The 19,209-nt window shown below is 43.8% G+C and overlaps 1 protein-coding gene and 1 long non-coding RNA gene across 2 annotated transcripts in view; both read right to left on the bottom strand.

The window, feature by feature from the left end:
- LOC101117055 (zinc finger protein 160-like) overlaps positions 1-19,209 on the bottom strand; it is a 71,361-nt gene that overhangs the window by 19,663 nt on the left and 32,489 nt on the right. The window lies entirely within an intron of this gene.
- On the bottom strand, positions 7,217-12,667 carry LOC132658773 (uncharacterized). Its single transcript, XR_009598783.1, has 2 exons — positions 11,712-12,667; positions 7,217-11,361 (listed from the first exon to the last, which is right to left on the bottom strand). It is a non-coding gene; the product is annotated as an uncharacterized LOC132658773 (long non-coding RNA).

Here is a 19,209-nt window from a genome sequence, read left to right as displayed (position 1 = left end):
GACTCCTTTAAAGGCAAGATGGATTTTCTGCCCCGGTTTTATCTCAGCATCTCACACAACACAATCTTTGAAGATCCATCTCTTTTACAATTAAATTGCGCCCTTAAAACTTCCTAGTCTTAGTCTTCATCTTTATCTAATTTCAGAGCAGTTCTGGCAAAAGCACACAGCTGATCATAAAGAACACTTCAACACAGACTTATTGACTGAGAGAGCAACTTATGGTTCCGAGGGGGAAGGATGGGGAAGGGATAGTTAGGGAGTCTGGGATGGACATGGACACATTGCTGTGTTTAACATGGAGAACCAACAGGGACCTGCTGGACAGCACAGGGAACTCTGCTCAATACTCTGTAATAACCTTATGGTCACCAGGGGGAAGGGATAGTTAGGGAGTCTGGGATGGACATGGACACACTGCTGTGTTTAACATGGAGAACCAACAGGGACCTGCTGGACAGCACAGGGAACTCTGCTCAATACTCTGTAATAACCTTATGGTTCCCAGGGGGGAGGATGGGGAAGGGATAGTCACGGAGTCTGGGATGGATATGGACGCACGGCTGTGTTTAACATGGAGAACCAGCAAGGACCTGCTGTCCAGCACAGGGAACTCCGCTCCATGTCACGTGGCAGCCTGGATGGAGGGGAGTTTGGGGGAGAATGGGTACATGTGTATGTATGGCTGAGTCCCTTTGCTGTCCATCTGAAACCATCACAACACTGTTAATTGGCTACACTCCAAGACCAAACAAAAGTTAAATAAAATAAATGTGAAAACCCATAAATGATCATAGGAAACAGAACACTTTGAATGGCATGGCAAACGTGAAGATTTCTTGAAGAGTTACAGCTTGAGTTCGGCACTGCTGCTGCTGCTGCTAAGTCGCTTCAGTCATGTCCAACTCTGTGTGACCCCATAGACAGGAGCCCACCAGGCTCCGCTGTCCCTAGGATTCTCCAGGCAAGAACACTGGAGTGGGTTGCCATTTCCTTCTCCAATGCAGGAAAGTGAAATGTGAAAGGGAAGTCGCTCAGTCATGTCCAGCTCCCCGTGACCCTATGGACTGTAGCCCACCAGGCTCCCCCGTCCATGGGATTTTCCAGGCAGGAGTTACTTGAGTAGGGTGCCATTGCCTTCTCCGGAGTTTGGCACTAATTAATAATACATTAATACTATATTAATTATGTTTTCAACTACTATGCTTTCTCTGGGGAAGCATTTCTGTCTTGGGTGGTTATCAGCTAAACACTTTACAGGTGATGAACCATTCTTGAGAATATTCCCAGGTGAGTTTGCACTGGGGGCCCAGATTCTTACGTTAGTGTCTCATGGAAGCTCTCACGAATTCTTTATCCACAGTGAATGTCTATCCTTGCGTATGGAAACAGATGGGTAGAGTCCAGTCCACGGAGGGCATCCTTCTATGTCATTTCAGGACATTCTCTCCTGCACTTTTCTCTCTGTATCTGCCTGAGAGTGGGCTTCCCCGGTGGCTCAGCTGGTAAAGAGCCCACCTGTCTTGCGGGAGACCTGGGTTCGATCCCTGGGTTGTGAAGATCCCCTGGAGGAGGTACACGCTGCTTCTGCTGCTAAGTTGCCTCAGTCGTGTCTGACCCTGTCCAACCCCATAGACAGCAGCCCACCAGGCTCCCCCATCCCTGGGATTCTCTAGGCAAGAACACTGGAGTGGGTTGCCATTTCCTTCTCCAATGCATGAAAGTGATAAGTGAAAGTGAAGTTGCTCAGTCGTGTCCGACTCTTCACGATCCCATGGACTGCAGCCCACCAGGCTTCTCTGTTCATGAAATTCTCCAGGCAAGGATATTGGAGTGGGGAGCCAGTTCCTGCTCCAGACTGTCTCTTGTAAAAGGCTCTAAATATCAAACTGAAATTGACTTTATAGGTAGATAATAAATAGAGGACACATAGATACCTAGCGAGATAATGGAGAATGCCCTTCCCCAGATGGAGAACAGGCAGAAGATAGACAGGGATGTATAGATCATGTAGCGTTTACTTTTGTGCATGACCTGAAGGTCCAAGCACCTATTTCTTCAGAAGAAACCAGTCTGTTCCTCTGAACATTGTTATTTCATAAATATTTGAAGCCCTACACTTCTTCCACATCCAGCTGCCTTGAAGCCTCTTCTTAAGAACCTCTCTGGTGCTTCTCAAGCGCTCCATTTAATATCACACACACACGCGCGTGCACACACACACACACGTATCACTCATTCTCCCCACTGAAGCCGTAGCAGCAACAGACGCTTAGCAGGATGTGTTTCTCCACACCCCGGACCCCAGAGGGGGCAGCAACACACAATCCCAGTTTGCTTTCCAGCTCAGCAGACAAAGAGGAAAACGAGCATGTGCCCAAAGCTAAAGGTAGGAGGCATCCCCTTCCCCGGGTGCAGAAACGCTGCACCATGTCCCGGGAAAGCAGCCTCTGTGGGAGAAGAACAGTCAGCGAGCGAGCACATCCGTCACGTGAGAAAGAAGTGCTTCACACACACAGAGGACTATTACTCAGCCAGCAAAAAGAATGAACTGATGCCAATTGCAGCAACATGGACGGACTTAGAGACGATCACACTGACTGAAGTGAGTCAGATAGAGCAATGCAAATACGATACGAGGCCGCAGATAGGTGGAATCTAACACGTGGCACAAAGGGATCTACGAGACAGAAAACAGACTCGCAAACCCGGGGGATGGACTCGTGATTTCCGTGCGGGAGGGACGGGATGGGAGGCTGGGATTAGCAGAGACAGACTGGACAAATGACAACGCTCCACTGTAGGGCACAGGGAACTATACTCAATATCCCGGGATAAGCCGTCACGGAAGACAATGCGAAAAAGATCTACAAATATAAAACTGAATCACTTTGCTGTACAGGAGGAAGTCACGCAACTTTGTAAACTGACTGTACGTCAACTAAGCAACGCGTAAACCGCCTGCACGTCAATTAAGCAACTCGTGGGCTGCTGTCTCTGGGGTCGCAGAGTCGGACACGACTGAAACGACTTAGCAGCAGCAAACCGACTATACGTCAATTAAGCAATGCGTAAACCGACTATACGTCAATTGCTAAGCTGCTTCAGTCGTGTCCGACTCTGTGGGACCCCATAGACAGCAGCCCACCAGGCTCCTCCGTCCCTGGTATTCTCCAGGCGAGAACACTGGAGTGGGTTGCCATTTCCTTCTCCAATGCATGAAAGTGAAAAGTGAGTGAAGTCGCTCAGTCGTGTCCGATTCTTAGCGACCCCACGGACTGCAGCCCACCAGGCTCCCCCGTCCCTGGGACTCTCCAGGCGAGAGTACTGGAGTGGGGTGCCATTGCCTTCTCCATACGTCAATTAAACAACGCGTAAACCGACTATACATCAATTAAGCAAGGCTAAAACATGAAATACGGCCTCAGCGACTCAAAGGGAGTGAGTTTGAGCGAGCTCCGGCAGATGGTGAAGGACAGGGAAGCCTGGCGTGCTGCAGTCCACGGGGTCACAAAGAATCAGACATGATGGAGCGACTGAACTGGACTGCAAACGTGAAAAGAGAGCAAGTACATCCATCCTGGCTACCCTGCGATGGTGGAGGTGCCATGCCAGAGAAACCATGCACCCATTAGGTTTGAAGAGTTCAATGTAAAGCGATCTTGAAATAGTTAGATGGCTTCCCCCTTGATTCCAAGTTTTCAAAGAAAGCACAGAGGAGACCAGAGCTCCTAGGACAAGCCCTGATTTACGGCTTTCAGAGTAAAGGTCATACTGGTGGAGGGCTGACAACGGTGAAGAACAGACCCTGCAGTCTGCAGTCTCTAGCTAGAGAGTCCTGTCCCTTGTGGACAGAGGAAAGAAATATGCCAAGAAATATGGAAACAAGGCAGTGAGCAACTTTTGTGGCCCGTTTCTATCAGAATGTAGGTATTTTTCAGTCTTCTTTTGAACGCGTTTCTCTTTCACCACCAGTCTCTTTGCATCCCTTCAATTTTCTGCAGTCTCTCTGTTGCTGCTACACATTTGTATACATTTACATAATTGAGACTACTTGAAATGCTCTGTAGCAGACTGTTTCACTTAAAAATCACATCACGAAACGCTCCTTTAATTGATTTCTTGTTGTTCAGCCGCTCAGTCGTGTCCAACTCTTTGAGACCCCGTGGACTGCAGCACGCCAGGCTTCCCTGTCCTTCACCATCTCTCCGACTTTGTTCAAATTCGTGTCTGTTGAGATTTATAATTGGACACTGAGATTATGTGTAGCAGGTTTGCGTTCAAAATGCTGTGAACCTTCTATAGTAAAGAACACTTGGCTCTTGGGCACATTTCTAACGATAAATTCCTAGGCGTGGAATAAGAGAATTTTACGAAAATAACCATTTCTGAATGCCTTCATTATCATGAATTTCTCTCAAAAATATTGGTGATAGCAATACATATTACATTCACACTGATACACTCTTTGGATTCACTGGTTTGCAAATATAGCAACTGACATTATCAACAGTTAAACTTAAAATTGTATTTCTTTTAAAGCATCAGTGATGGATTCTCAGGTTCATCAGACAGAAGGAGGACAGCATTTGATACATATATGAGCACCGTGAAACACCACTATATTTCTGAACCAGTAGCTGTAGAAAACAAAATTATTTTCACCATGTTGACAAGCTTAAAACTAACAAGCACCTGAAGCTGCTGACATTATTAATTAATGTCAAGTTTGACCTTAAGTCCTTAGCCTCAGGGTGATCAACATGAAATTCGGGGACTTTGACAACCTCCCCACCTTGGGTGTGAATTACTATGCAACAGTTCTTCAGGTTTAAAACTGTGTCTCCAATTTAATTTCTTATAAAGGGTCAAACTGGTGTTTGTTCCATATCTTTTCGGCTGTGTAAAAATTTCATGTTTTATTTACAATGAGGACATACCATTTATATATATTTTTTCTCCTTGTACCAGTGACCAATCTCCAGTGAAACACGCTTAGCCACAGTCATTTTGCTAAACATCACCCCCGCTCCACCCAATCCAATTTAATCCCAGAGATAAATCCCTGCACCAGCGAAAAAGCTGGCCATGTATCATTGCACACATTTCTTTCACATACAGACATAAAACATACAGAATACTGAATATTCATTGGACGGACTGATGCTAAACTTATAATACTCGCTACCTGATGCTACCTGATGTAAAGAACTGACATATAGGAAAAGACCCTGAGGAGGGGAAAGATTGAAGGCAGGAGGAGAGGGGGGCAACACAGGATGAGGTGGTTGGATGGCATCACCGACTCAATGGACATGAGTTTGAGTAAGCTCTGGGAGTTGGTGAAGGACAGGGAGGCCTGACATGCTGCAGTCCCTGGGGTCGCAAAGAGTCTGACAGGGCTCAACAACAACGATATCATCAGCACACGTCTGATCTAGTGGAGAGATGAGTGGTGTACCATTAATTGTCTGGAGCAGAGATTCTTAACAGGTGCAACTCTGGTCCCAGAGCCTGCAGTAATTTAGCAATGCGGGGGTGCAGTTTAGGTTGTCCCAACTGAGGATGCTACTGGCATCAGGGGGGAAAGAGATCAGAGATGCTGCTAAATATACCCAATCATGTGCATCTCCCCAACACAGCATAGAATTATCCAGCATCAAACCCCACCACCGTTAAAGCCCAGAAACCCTGCTTTAGCACTAAAGGAAAACAAGACATGTGCAAAAGACGCTTATAAACACCATATGTCTGTGAGCGTCTATAAAGAGGAGCAAAGGTCTGGGAGATTTCAAAAGACACCGAGGGTGAATATACAGACAGGAAATCAAACTGTAGCTGGATCTTCTTACCTTTGGGTCCTCAAATGAGCAGTCTGAGATTCATGAAAAGATGAGCACTGAAGGTAAAGAAAACCGGATTCAGGGGGCTTGGGGTTCAATGGACTGGGCTTACCTTTGCGGGAGTGCACGCCCAGAGGTGCACGGTTGCAAATGGACACTTACTTCCTGGCAGAGTCGCTAAGTGGGCAGAACCTTGTGATCAATGTGAAGCTACGGATGTTAAGAGGGCATTGCATGAGCCCCCGGAAAACGGACACCCAGCGGCAGGCAGACAATGAACCTCAGTCATATTCCAGTGTTTCCCTAGGCAAAGTCCTATTTGTAAGGACAGGAGTGGAGTCAGCATGCTGTCTAACCAACAGGGGTTCCGTAAGAACCTAGAGGGGATGGCTGGGGAGGGAGATGGGAGGGAGGCTCAAGACAGAGGGGACTAATATGGCTGATTCATGTTGATATTTGGCAGAAAACCACAGAATTCTGTGAAGCAATTATCCTTTAATTTAAAAAAAAAATTCGTAAAATCAGGTAAAAAAAAAAAAAACAAGTGTTGTAGACTGAATTACATCTTAACTAGAGGCAGCGAGGGCTTCCCTGGTAGTTCAGCTGTTAAAGAATCACAGAGGCAGTGAAATCTTTCAAATGGTGCCCCTTATCCAAGGCGGGGCACAGACTCCACCCCAGTGGTCTAATGGCTAAGAGACTCCGTGCTCTCAGCGGCAAGGGGCCTGGGGTTCGATCCCGGGTCAGAAAACCATGACCCTATATGCCCCAAATAAGACTCAGCACAGCCAAATAAATAAATATTTTCTTGAAAGAGCAAGAGTGAAGTCCAGTGGTTAGACGGCAAAGATGCAGGTTTTCACGTTTCACTTTTCCCTGACGACACGGGCAGAATATCTTTTTTTGCACAGGCATGGTTGAATCTAATGTAGACTTCCTTCCTTCACCTTGCCTACACATTTCGAATTCTTGGTATGTATGATTGCTATGGGCTCAGTGGTAAAGAATCTGCCTGCAACGTAGGGAATACAGATTTGATCCCTGGGCTCGGAAGAGCCCCTGGAGAAGGGAATGGCAAACCACTGCAGTAATCATGCTGGGAATATCCCATAGACAGAGGAGCCTGGCGGGCTACAGTCTACAAAGAATTGGACACGACTAAGCGACTAATACTGTCAGTTGTTTTTTCTTTGAGTATAAAACTGAGCTGCAGAGTGTGTACCTGCACACACACACACACACACACACACACACACACACACACACACACAGACACGAAAGTTATACCAAAGCAACGCTCTTCCCATCAACTAGGTAAATGTGAAAGAGGGACCATTGTCATATGATATCATTTATATGTGGAAACTGAAAAAAATGATACCGATCAACTTTTATTCACAAAACAGAAGCAGACTCGGAGACAGAGAAAATAAACTTATGGTTACCAAAGAGGGGTGCTTGGGACAAATTAGGAGTTTCGGATTGAGACATACAGACAGCTACAAGATAACCAACAAGGACCCTCCATAAGCACTGGAATTACATTCAATAACCTATAATGGTATAGGATCTAAAACAAAGAATTATGTATATTTTGCTTTTCTTTAGCCACTTCAGTTATGTCCAACTCTGTGACCCCATGGACGCTAGCCCGCCGGGCTCCTCTGTCCATGAGACTCTCCAGGCAGGAATCCTGGAGTGGGTTGTCATTTCCTTCTCCAGGGCATCTTCACAACCCCCCAGGGATCAGACCTGAGTCTCCTGCATTGCAGGCAGATTCTTGACCATCAAGGAAGCCCCAAGGACTGCTATTACCATCTATGAGATCATCTCATTTTCTGCCCCAAATGGGCTGCAAGGACGCATTCCTTTCAAAGCCAACACTTCAAAGACAATAAACCCTATAAGTCTTTGTCATGGACACAGCCTACACTCAGCAGACACAGATGCTCAGTTGCTTGGAAAAGGTTGGATCCAAAAAAATTAACCCAAACCCTACCTGTCTCCTTCTCAAATCTCAGGCTGTAGGCACAAAAGACACTCTATCCTAGTTTCATATGTAGATTTATATGCAAAACCTGGAATATACTTTGCTTAATGCGCTGATACGCTTGAGTGATTCTGAGCCTAACGTTTTCAATACTGCGGTGAAGAGCTTCATCAAGTTACATGTTAACGTGATCTCCTACACATGCCTGCTTATTAAGCCCTGTTCCTTAGCCTCCAATGGGTCCAAAAGTGACTGTTTACCCTGAAAAAACAGAGGTCCTTGCTTAGGCACTAAACACAGGACCTGCTCCTCCTTGTGACTTTCCATTCTCTACCACTGATGCTAAGTAATAAGACATACTATATATGGAACACCTGACAGGCCTTTCCGTTGCTGGATTTGCAAGAAAGAATTTGCTTTGTTGCTCACTGGCTAAGTCGTCTCCGACTCCTGGCGACCCTGTGGGCTGCAGCACGCCAGGCTTCCCTGTCTTTCACCACCTCCCAGAGTTTGCTCAAATCAAGCCCAGTGAGTCTCTCGATTTTCATGACTTTATAGGATGCTGTGCGATGGTTACAACTCCGCGGGTGCAATCCAAGCATTTTGCTGTGTGTCTTACGCATCCAAGAGGAGGGATGGAGGAGCCATCAGGCCCGATTTAAACAGGCGTCTGCTACGTTCATACCAGCTTCTGGAATTGAGCTTTTAAGGTTTACTGACAGAGTAGTAAACACTGCTTTGGAGAAAAAAAAAAAATTGAAGTAGAGCTGTTTACAATATTTCAGGTGAACAGCACAGTGTTTCCATTATATATATATATATGTGTGTGTTTTTTCTGATTATTTTCCATTATAGCTTATTACAGTATGTTGAGTATAGTTCTCTTTGCTATGCAGGAGGTCCTTATTTTTTATACAGTAGGATCTATCTGCTCATCCCAGACTCATGCCCCACTGGTAAGCAAAAATCTGTTCTCAACGTCTGTGTGTCTCTTTCTGTCTTGATATAGTCACTAGTTTTTTTGCAGTGATTCACTGTGTGTATAGATATGTGTGTGTATATATATATATATATATATAATTGAGTCACTTAAAAAATTTAAACTACATACATACATTTAAAAATACTTCAAAATACACACATTTATTCATATAAAATATACTTTAAAATACATACATACATACACTTATAAAAATACATGTATACATATAGGTATCATATAAATACATATATACCAAGTGAAGTCGCTCAGTCGTATCCGACTCTCTGCGACCCAATGGACTGTAGCCTACCAGGCTCCTCTGTCCATGGGATTTTCCAGGCAATAGTCCTGGAGTGGATTGCCATTTCCTTCTCCAGGGGATCTTCCCAACCTAGAGATAGAACCCAGGTCTCCTGCATTGTAGACAGACGCTTTACCATCTGAGCCACCAGGGAAGTCCATACCTATAGGTATATACCTATAATCACTGGAAGGCCTAATACTAAAACTCGAATACATTGGCCACCTCTTGGGAAGAACTGACTCATTGGAAAAGACCCTAATGCTGGGAAAGGTTGAGGGCAGGAGGAGAAGGGGATGACAGGGGATGAGATGGTTGGATGGCATCTCTGACTTGATGGACATGAATTTGAGCAAGTTTCAGGAGTTGAGGATGGACAGAGAAGCCTGCAGTGCTGGAGTTCACTGGGTCACAAAGAGTCGGACACGATGGAGCGACTGAAATGAACTGATATACTTATATAATGACACACACACACACATCTTTCCACAAACTCCAGCCCAGATGAATTTGACCAAATATTTTCAAATACAGGAAATTCATAAACCCTTCCAAAAAGGAGAAAAGGAAGAAACTCTCCCCAAATTCATTCCATGAGGACCACACTGCCCTGATACCAGGGCCAGGAGACACCACAAGAAGACTAGTGAAATACCTGATGAACATACACGTAGAAGTCCTCTGTAAAGTCTTACTCATCAAAGGCATGTGTGGTCAGTCGCGTCCGACTCTTTGCGACCCCGTGGACTGCAGCCCACCAGGCTCCTCTGTCCATGGGATTCTCCAGGCAGGAATACTGGAGCGGGTTGCCATGGCCTCGTCCAGGGGATCTTCCTGACCCAGGGATCAAATCTGGGTCTCCTGCATTGGCTGGTAAGATTCTCCACCTCTGAGCCACCAGGGAAGCCCCAAATCCCAAAATGGCATGGTTCTCTGTGTGTAAAGTAGGCACGTCCTCCGCTGTACTTTAAACCACTCCTAGATTACTTATGGAGAAGGCGATGGCACCCCAGTCCAGTACTCTTGCCTGGAAAATCCCATAGATGGAGGAGCCTGGTGGGCTGCAGTCCATGGGGTTGCTAAGAGTCGGACACGACTGAGTGACTTCACTTTCACTTTTCACTTTCATGCATTGGAGAAAGAAATGGCAACCCACTGCAGCGTTCTTGCCTGGAGAATCCCAGGGACGGGGGAGCCTGCTGAGCTGCCGTCTATGGGGTCGCACAGAGTCAGACACGACTGAAGTGAGTTAGCAGCAGCAGATTACTTATAACACATCATATAACATAAATGGCATGTATATAGCTCTAAAGACAATGCAAATGATGGTTAAAGAGTTGCCACTATGTGGTGCTTTTTAGAGCGTTCAGTTTTTTTTTCCCCCAAATATTTTCAAGCCGTGGTTGACGGCTCATTGCAGTCTAAACCTAAGGGCACACCCTGCTGCTTTATATGAATACTTCGATGCTTTCTAGAACACACACTTGCTTCCTTCTACCCTTTATGTATTTCCTCATGTTTCGCATACCTTGACACCCTCATCCACAGTTTATTCTTTGGGAAGTAAAATTCCAAATTGGAAATAACTCACTAAATCATTAAGAGTACTGTTTATTTTCACCTGCGATGCCGGACACAGACCCTCTGGTTTCTGAGTTTCTCTGCATCTCCTTCTCTGTCTGCACCTGCTTCCTGCTCCCCACCCCCGACACCTGCATGGCTTTCTCTTGTCTCTCACCAACCAGCTTCTAAGTTTCTCTTTTGTTTCCTCTGCTTTAACTTACTGTAAGTTAGTTTAAGGAAGTTTCAGTTCAGTTCAGTTCAGTTCAGGCTCTCAGTCGTGTCCCACTCTTTGCAACCCCATGAATCACAGCACGCCAGGCCTCCCTGTCCATCACCAATTCCCAGAGTTCACTCAGACTCACGTCCATCGAGTCAGTGATGCCATCCAGCCATCTCATCCTCGGTCGTCCCCTTCTCCTCCTGCCCTCAATCCCTCCCAGCCTCAGAGTCTTTTCCAATGAGTCAACTCTTCACATGAGCTGGCCAGAGTACTGGAGTTTCAGCTTTAGCATCATTCCTTCCAAAGAAATCCCAGGGCTGATCTCCTTCAGAATGGACTGGTTGGATCTCCTTGCAGTCCAGGGGACTCTCAAGAGTCTTCTCTAACACCACAGTTCAAAAGCATCAATTCTTCGGCGCTCAGCCTTCTTCACAGAACAACTCTCTCATCCATACATGACCACTGGAAAAACCATTAAGTTACTCTTAAGTTACTCTAAGCTACTCCAAGTAACTCTTAAGTTATTCCAAGTTACCTTAAGTTACTCTAAGTAAGTTTACTCCAAGTTATTCTAAGTAAGTTTAAATTACTCTAAGTTACTCTTAAGTTACTTTAGCAACTGTTACTTTAAGTTACTCTAAGTAACTGTAAGTAACTGTTACCCTAATTTACTTCAACAGTTACTCTAAATTACTCTAAGTAAGTCTAAGTTACTCAAAGTAACTCTAACAGTGACTCCAAGAGTTACTCTAAAAGTTTCTCTAAGAGTTGCTCTAAGAGTTACTCTAAGTTACTATGAAAGTTACTCTCACCAGGTCCAATGCAGGATACAGGATGCTTGGGGCTGGTGCACTGGGATGATCCAGAGGGATGGTACAGGGAGGGAGGTGGGAGGGGGGTTCAACGTGGGGAACACGTGTACACCCATGACAGATTCATGTTAACGTATGGCAAAACCAATACAATATTGTAAAGTAAAAAAAAAAAAAATTTATCCAGTGAACACAACAAAAAATGTACAACAGATGTGAACACAAGGTCCACTCATCACAGTGTTAACTGCAATAACAAAATTGTGGAATAATCTTTTTGTTCAACAAAAGGATATAGATTAAAAAAAAAAAAGTTAGTTCAGTTCAGTCACTCAGTTGTGTGTGACTCTTTGCAACCCCATGAATCGCAGCACGCCAGGCCTCCCTGTCCATCACCCGTTCATTTAAACTCACGTCCATTGAGTTAGTAATGCCATCTAGCCATCTCATCCTTTGTTGTCCCGTTCTCCTCCTGCCCCCAATCCCTCCCAGCATCAGAGTCTTTTCCAATGAATCAACTCTTCACATGAGGTGGCCAAAGTATTGGAGTTTCAGCTTTAGCATCAGTCCTTCCAAAGAACACCCAGGACTGATCTCCTTTACAATGGACTGGTTGGATCTCCTTGCAGTCCAGGAGACTCTCAAGAGTCTTCTCCAACACCACACTTCAAAAGCATCAATTCTTCGGTGCTCAGCTTTCTTCACAGTCCAACTCTCACAACCATACGTGACCACTGGAAAAACCATAACATTGACTAGACTGACATTTGTTGGCAAAGTAATGTCTCTGCTTTTGAATATGCTATCTAGGTTGGTCATAATTTTCCTTCCAAGGAGTAAGCATCTTTTAATTTCATGGCTGCAGTCACCATCTGCAGTGATTTTGGAGCCCAGAAAAATAAAGTCTGACACTGTTTCCCCATCTGTTTGCCATGAAGTGATGGGACCAGATGCCATGATCTTCTCAACAATGCTTAAAAGCTTCTAAATTAATTATTGCCCCTGAAAAGATTCAAACATCTACACGTTACTAATTAAGATTTGTTAATAGACAACATATCACTCCCCAACTTACACAGATTCATGTTAATAAATTAGCAACCTTGAATGATTTTCAAAAACTTTTAGGCGATATAAATTGGACTAGACCCTCTTTAGACATTACGAATTATCTACTGACTAATTTATTTAACACTTTGAAAAGAGATCCTGATTTAAATAGCCCTCATTCACTTTCACAAGAGGCACGAGAAAAACTCTGTTTAATAGAAACTAAATTGCAGAACCAATTTCTCACTCATATGAGACTTGATTTACCTCTAGAATTATTTATACCCCCTCTCCCCATTCTCCCACAGGACTTCTTACCCAACAAGAATACCCAACAGAATGGATCTATACCCATTTCAGAGGGACAAGGTCACTTACACTCTATCTTGATTTGATCACTCTAATCATTATCAGCGGAAGAAATAGAGCTAAGGCTCTAATTGGCTCCGGTGCTCATAAAATTGTAGCACCTATTAATAAATATCAAATTGAGAATGCATTACAAACTTCTACCGATTTTCAAACAACCTTTCTGGAATATTTTGGAGAAATTTCATTTCATTATCCTTCTAACAAACTCTAGAATTTCTTCAAAAATACTGAATTTATTCTCTGTCACATCACAACCTATTTCTCAAACTGATATTTTCTATATAGATGGGACTAAAAACACCAAAGCCTCATTCTGATCTCTCAAAGAATATAAAGTCTTTTATGCTAAATTTCACTCTGCTCAACAAATTGAATTATATGCTCTCAATCACGTTATTCACCTACATTCTTATCCTATTAATATAGTTTCTGACTCCTTATATTCAGTTTTTGTATTAAGAAATATAGAAACTTCTACCATAAATTCTAATCATTCTATTATCCAACAACTTTTTCTTGAACTACAATCTGTTGTGAAGAACCGCACTTCCCCTATTTATATTACCTGTATTCAAACACATTCTTGTCTTCCTGGCCCTACGCCTCATGGTAATGAACAAGCTGATAAACTTGTCTCTCTTGCTACTCCTGCAGAGCATCATGCTCTATTACACAATAATGCTGCCTCATTACATCAAATTTGAAAAATTCCATACCGACTTGCTAAAGAAATGATTAATAACTGCTCTACTTGTAGGCCCCTACATCTTCCACCCATCGCACAAAGTATCAATCCTCGAGGATTACAACCCAATGAACTATGGCAAATGGACGTAACTCATTGCCCTGAAGTTTCTCCGTCTTCCTTCTTACATATCTCAATCAGTACAAGTTCTTCTCTTATATGGGCCACAGCTCCCTGAGGTGAAACTACACAACATGTTATTACCCACCTATTAACTGGCTTTACAATAATGGGAACACCTAGTTCTGTAAAAACAGACAATGGTCCTACCTATATTTCTATGCAATTTTAACAATTTTTACAATAATTTTCTGTTAAATATATTACAGGTATTCCTTACAATCCACAAGCACAGGGCATAGGTGAACGAGCACATCACACACTGGAACTACAAATAATAAAAAAAAAATTTTAAGAGGGGAATACACAGGAACGTGTCTATCTTCCTTATCTGTTATGGTCTTTACAGACCAGGACCTGGGGACTGGAGTCAATGCAAAGAAGGGGAAGAAAAGAAGCACGCAGGGCACCCAAGTCCCCAGTGAAACAAGGGTACTTTATTTGCAGAAATGCATGCTTATAGATCTTCAATAAAATGATTACTCAGCCATTAAGAATGAAATTCCATCAGTTGCAACAAAATGGATAGTCCTGGAAGTAAAATATCACTGAAGAGAGTGCCTGAAGGGAGTCACTGAAGGGAATCCAAGCAGGTGCTCTTTCCCAGGATCTCAGTCCTGAGAACCACGTGCAGCTCTGCTCATTCCTGTTTTCCAGAACTGATAAGGAACAGAGAGTCCTTGAGAAATAGCACTCAAAGGAAGGAAATGCAACATACTGGATCCCTTAAAGTTGAACATCCTCTGACAATTTCCCTTTTTCTATTTTTTCATAATTGGTGATGACTGCAGATACTTTTGTGAAAAAGGCCTTGACCAATTGAGTTTGCTTAGTTTGAACAATTTTAGTTGAAAGGCATTGGTATACTACAAATATAATCACCAGGATAATTATCAGCGTTATAGCTCCAGATCCAATACTAAGTGTAATGCTTTGAAAGCATGCTCGAGGGTCTGCTGCTGCTGCTAAGTTGCTTCAGTCGTGTCCAACTCTGTGCGACCCCATAGACGGCAGCCCAACAGGCTCCCCTGTCCCTGGGATTCTCCAGGCAAGAACACTAGAGTGGGGTGCCATTTCCTTCTCCAATGCATGAAAGTGAAAAGTCAAAGTGAAGTCGCTCAGTCGTGTCCGACTCTTAGCGACCCCATGGACTGCTGCCCACCAGGCTCCTCCATCCATGGGACTTTCCAGGCAAGAGTACTGGAGTGGGGTGCCATTGCCTCGAGGGTCTAGCCCAGATAATTGATCAGCTAGCTGTTCCACTAAGGTTTCCAAACTGTTCCAAGAGAGTAGACTCTTAGAGAAGGTTTCAAAGGTTTCCTTTTGTAATAATTGTACATTTGACGAAGCATTATCATGTATGTCTTACAAATTAAATTTGATTTGTTCCCAATAGTAGGCACTATAGTTGAACCGAATAGGAGTAGTACAAAATTGAGGAGCATTCCAGTCACATTTTAGTATAATTTGTTTTTATAAATCTATTAGTTGATCTCTGACCCATTGGATGGCTGTTTTTATTTCCTGTATTTCATCTTGAACTTCCTCATTTATCTGAGCCTGAGTGGTCCACACAGTATGAGCATCTTTGGTCCACTTTTGAATAAAGTTGTGTGTTTGAACTGAGGTTTGTAAAGCAGTGTCTGCGACAGCGGCAGTCGTGCAAATGGCTATTAATCCCCAAATGCCAAGAATTAACCATCCAATGAATCGTTTAGATCACTGAAGTAATTTAGTAAGTAGCAGGGAGGCAAGTCCTGCCATGGGATCCTCTTTGCAGGGTCGCTGGAGCTCTACTGGCAACCATAGATTACGTCGAGATTGAAGAATCCAAAGGGATTCGTTTTGCAAAGAAACAGAGGAATTAAGACAAGTATACAATTTACACAAGTCATAGAATGTAAAGTCTTATTAAACTGCAAGTTCCCTATAGCTATAACAAACGGAAGGGGAACACAAGCTTGTATGAAATATGAATGATTCTAACAAAAGGAAGCGTTACTATGACTGCGGCTGGTCCCCACGAAATAGCCAGCCCAAGTTCCAAGTTCTTCGGTGCTCGTGGCAAGTTTCCGGATTTCCACTGTTCAGGCCCAATCCATTTACTGAGGACGATTTGAGGGCGAGGGGGTGCCATCCCACTGTCAAGCCAGCACGAAGTGCTCTGTCATGTAATGTTCCATCTTAGTATAACCTCCTATGCTGCCTGAGTAGCGTAATCACACACAGCGCTGTTAATACCATCTGAGCACTTAGACAACCACATACCATGGGGTCCCCAACCAAAAATGGTGTAATTGGCCACAAACATTAATTTTCCTGATTTAGCTTGACATCTGGAGTATACTTAAAGTTCTGATATGTAAACCCTTTGCATAATGATTTTTGTCCTTTTCCCGGAGTTTCAGTAGTGATGACATGGTTCTCATAGAAAGAAAGGGCAGTAAACAGTCCAAGCAACGTCTGAAAGTTCTTCTTTGGAGGCGGAATGAAAGCCCATGTTTGTCAGCTAATGCATAATTCTCCTGGACTCATGCATAGAGGAAGGACTTCATACCCGAGAGAAATATTAATTAGCCTCCCTTCTACCTCAGGATGAAAGGGCCCCTCCAACCTCTGAGGAGGAGGCATACGTACTGAGTCATTGGTGGATACAATTCGTTATCTGTCCATTCTACAACCTGCAGTAAAGGGGGGTTGGATATATAGGCCCAGTAAGTATGATTAGTTAATTCAGCTTGAGCAGGGGAGGCAAAGGCAAGCAAAGCAAGCATAGCCACAAAAATATTTTCTGGATTCCGAGGCATTCCCTATTGAGAAACAAGATTTTCAGCTTGATTAGTAAGGGTTTTTATTTGTCCCCAAGTAGGGAGATCTTGAGGTCGATGACGTCGAGGGTGGTGCTTCTTGGAAATTTTTAGAGCCGCCATGGCCTGTGTTGGAATTTTTTCATCACGGGGGTTTTGACTTTTCACCTTTATTTTGAACACCGGAGGCTCCCCTGGGGCAGATCTTCCAAAGAAGCCAACTGAGTTCGTTGGATACATCTGGAGAAATACAAACATACCCCTTTCCCTGTAAGATTAATTTCCCAGATTTCCATCACTTACTTGATACCAAATAAGGCAGAGGAAGACAGTTCAGTTCAGTTCAGTCGCTCAGTCGTGTCCACCTCTTTGCGACACCATGAGTCGCAGCATGCCAGGCCTCCCTGTCCATCACCAACTCCCAGAGTTCACTCAAACTCATATCCATGGAGTCGGTGATGCCATCCAGCCATCTCATCCTCTGTCGTCCCCTTCTCCTCCTGCCCCCAATCCCTCCCAGCATCAGAGTGAACTGAGTCAACTCTTCGCATGTCCATGGAGTTGGTGATGCCATCCAGCCATCTCATCCTCTGTTGTCCCCTTCTCCTCCTGCCCCCAATCCCTCCCAGCATCAGAGTCAACTGAGTCAACTCTTCGCATGAGGTGGCCAAAGGACTGGAGTTTCAGCCTCAGCATCAGTCCTTCCAATAAACACCCAGGACTGAGCTCCTTTAGGATGGACTGGTTGGATCTCCTTTCAGTCCAAGGGACTCTCAAGAATCTTCTCCAACACCACACTTCAAAAGCATCAATTCTTCGATGCTCAGCTTTCTTCACAGTCCAACTCTCACATCCATACATGACCACAGGAAAAACCATAGCCTTGATGAGATGACCTTTGTTGGCAAAGTAATGTCTCTGCTTTTTAATATGCTCTCTAGGTGGGTCATAATTTTCCTTCCAAGGAGTGAGCATCGTTTAATTTCATGGCTGCAATCACCATCTACAGTGATTTTGGAGCCCCCCCCCAAAAAAAGTTTAGTATAAAAGTCTTTATATTCTTTGAGAGACCAGAATGAGGCTTTGATGTTTTTAGTCCCATCTGTATAGCAAACATCAGTTTGAGGTATAGGTTGTGATGTGACAATGTGAGGGATAATTCAGTATTTTTGAAGAAATTCCAGAGTTTGTTAGAAGGATAATGAAATGAAATTTGTCTAAAATATTCCAGAAGGGCTATTTGGAAATCAGCAGAAGTTTGTAGTGCATTCTCAAATTGAGATTTATTAATAGGTATTACAATTTTATGAGGATCGGAGCCAATTAGTCTTAGTTCTAATTATCCCATTGATAATTATTAGAGTGATCAAATCCAGATGGGGTGTAAGTGACCTTGTCCCTCTAAAATATGTATAGATCCATTCTATCGAGTGTTCTTGGGCAAGAAGTCCGGCTGTGGAATGGAGAGAAGGGAGTATAAAAAACTCTAGAGGTAAGTCAAGTCTAATACAAGTAAGAAACTGTTTTGCAATTTACTTTGTATTAAAGGAGGAGCACTTGGGGTAGGGTTGGTGGGGAAATTTTGAAATATTTTATGTTGTTCTAATTGAGCCTTTTGTAAAGTTTCATCATCTAATTCATATTCATGTAACAAGCGTTCCGCCTCTTGTCAAATATCGGGGGGAGACTAGAATTACCTTGAAATGGCAGAATCCCAGCTTTAATAAGAGCCCATAAGGGCCAGAAATCTATTGGAATAGTTCTTCCCTGTCTTGAGGCTCGTTTAACATTCTCTTTAATCTGGTTCCAAATTTCTAAATTGAAACTGCCTTCACTGGGGAACCAGGGATTATGTTCAACCACTGTTTGGAGATAAAGCCTCTATTCGCTGATGTGAAACCAAAAGTCCTTGAACTTTAAATAAATGATGAAGTACAAAAGTGGTGGGGCTTTCCAGCCGTTTGTCCCATATCCCCACACTTAGCAACCTCCGTAGGTGCAGTCACTCCGTCCGCTTGCCAATGGCATTCTCCAGGTCCCTGTTCGGGCACCATTTTTTACAGACTTTACAGACAGGTACATGGGGACTGGATTCGATGAAAAGAAGGCAAAGGAAAGAAAGACATGGGCACCCAACTCTCCAGTGAAACAAGGGTACCTTATTTGCAGAAATGCATGCTTCTATACCTTCAATAAAATGATTACTCCACCATTAAGAATGAAATTCCATCAGCTGCAACAAAATGGATAGTCCTGTAAGTAAAAGGTCACTGAAGAGAGTCACTGAAGGGAATCCAAGCAGGTGCTCTTTCCCATGATCTCAGTCCTGAGAACTGCGTGCAGCTCTGCTTGTTCCTGTATTCCAGAAACTGGTAAGGAACAGAGAGTCCTTGAGAGACGGCAC

Source organism: Ovis aries, chromosome X, assembly GCF_016772045.2.
Source record: "Ovis aries strain OAR_USU_Benz2616 breed Rambouillet chromosome X, ARS-UI_Ramb_v3.0, whole genome shotgun sequence".
Taxonomy (NCBI): domain Eukaryota; kingdom Metazoa; phylum Chordata; class Mammalia; order Artiodactyla; family Bovidae; genus Ovis; species Ovis aries.
This window is presented reverse-complemented; position numbering and strand designations above follow the sequence as displayed.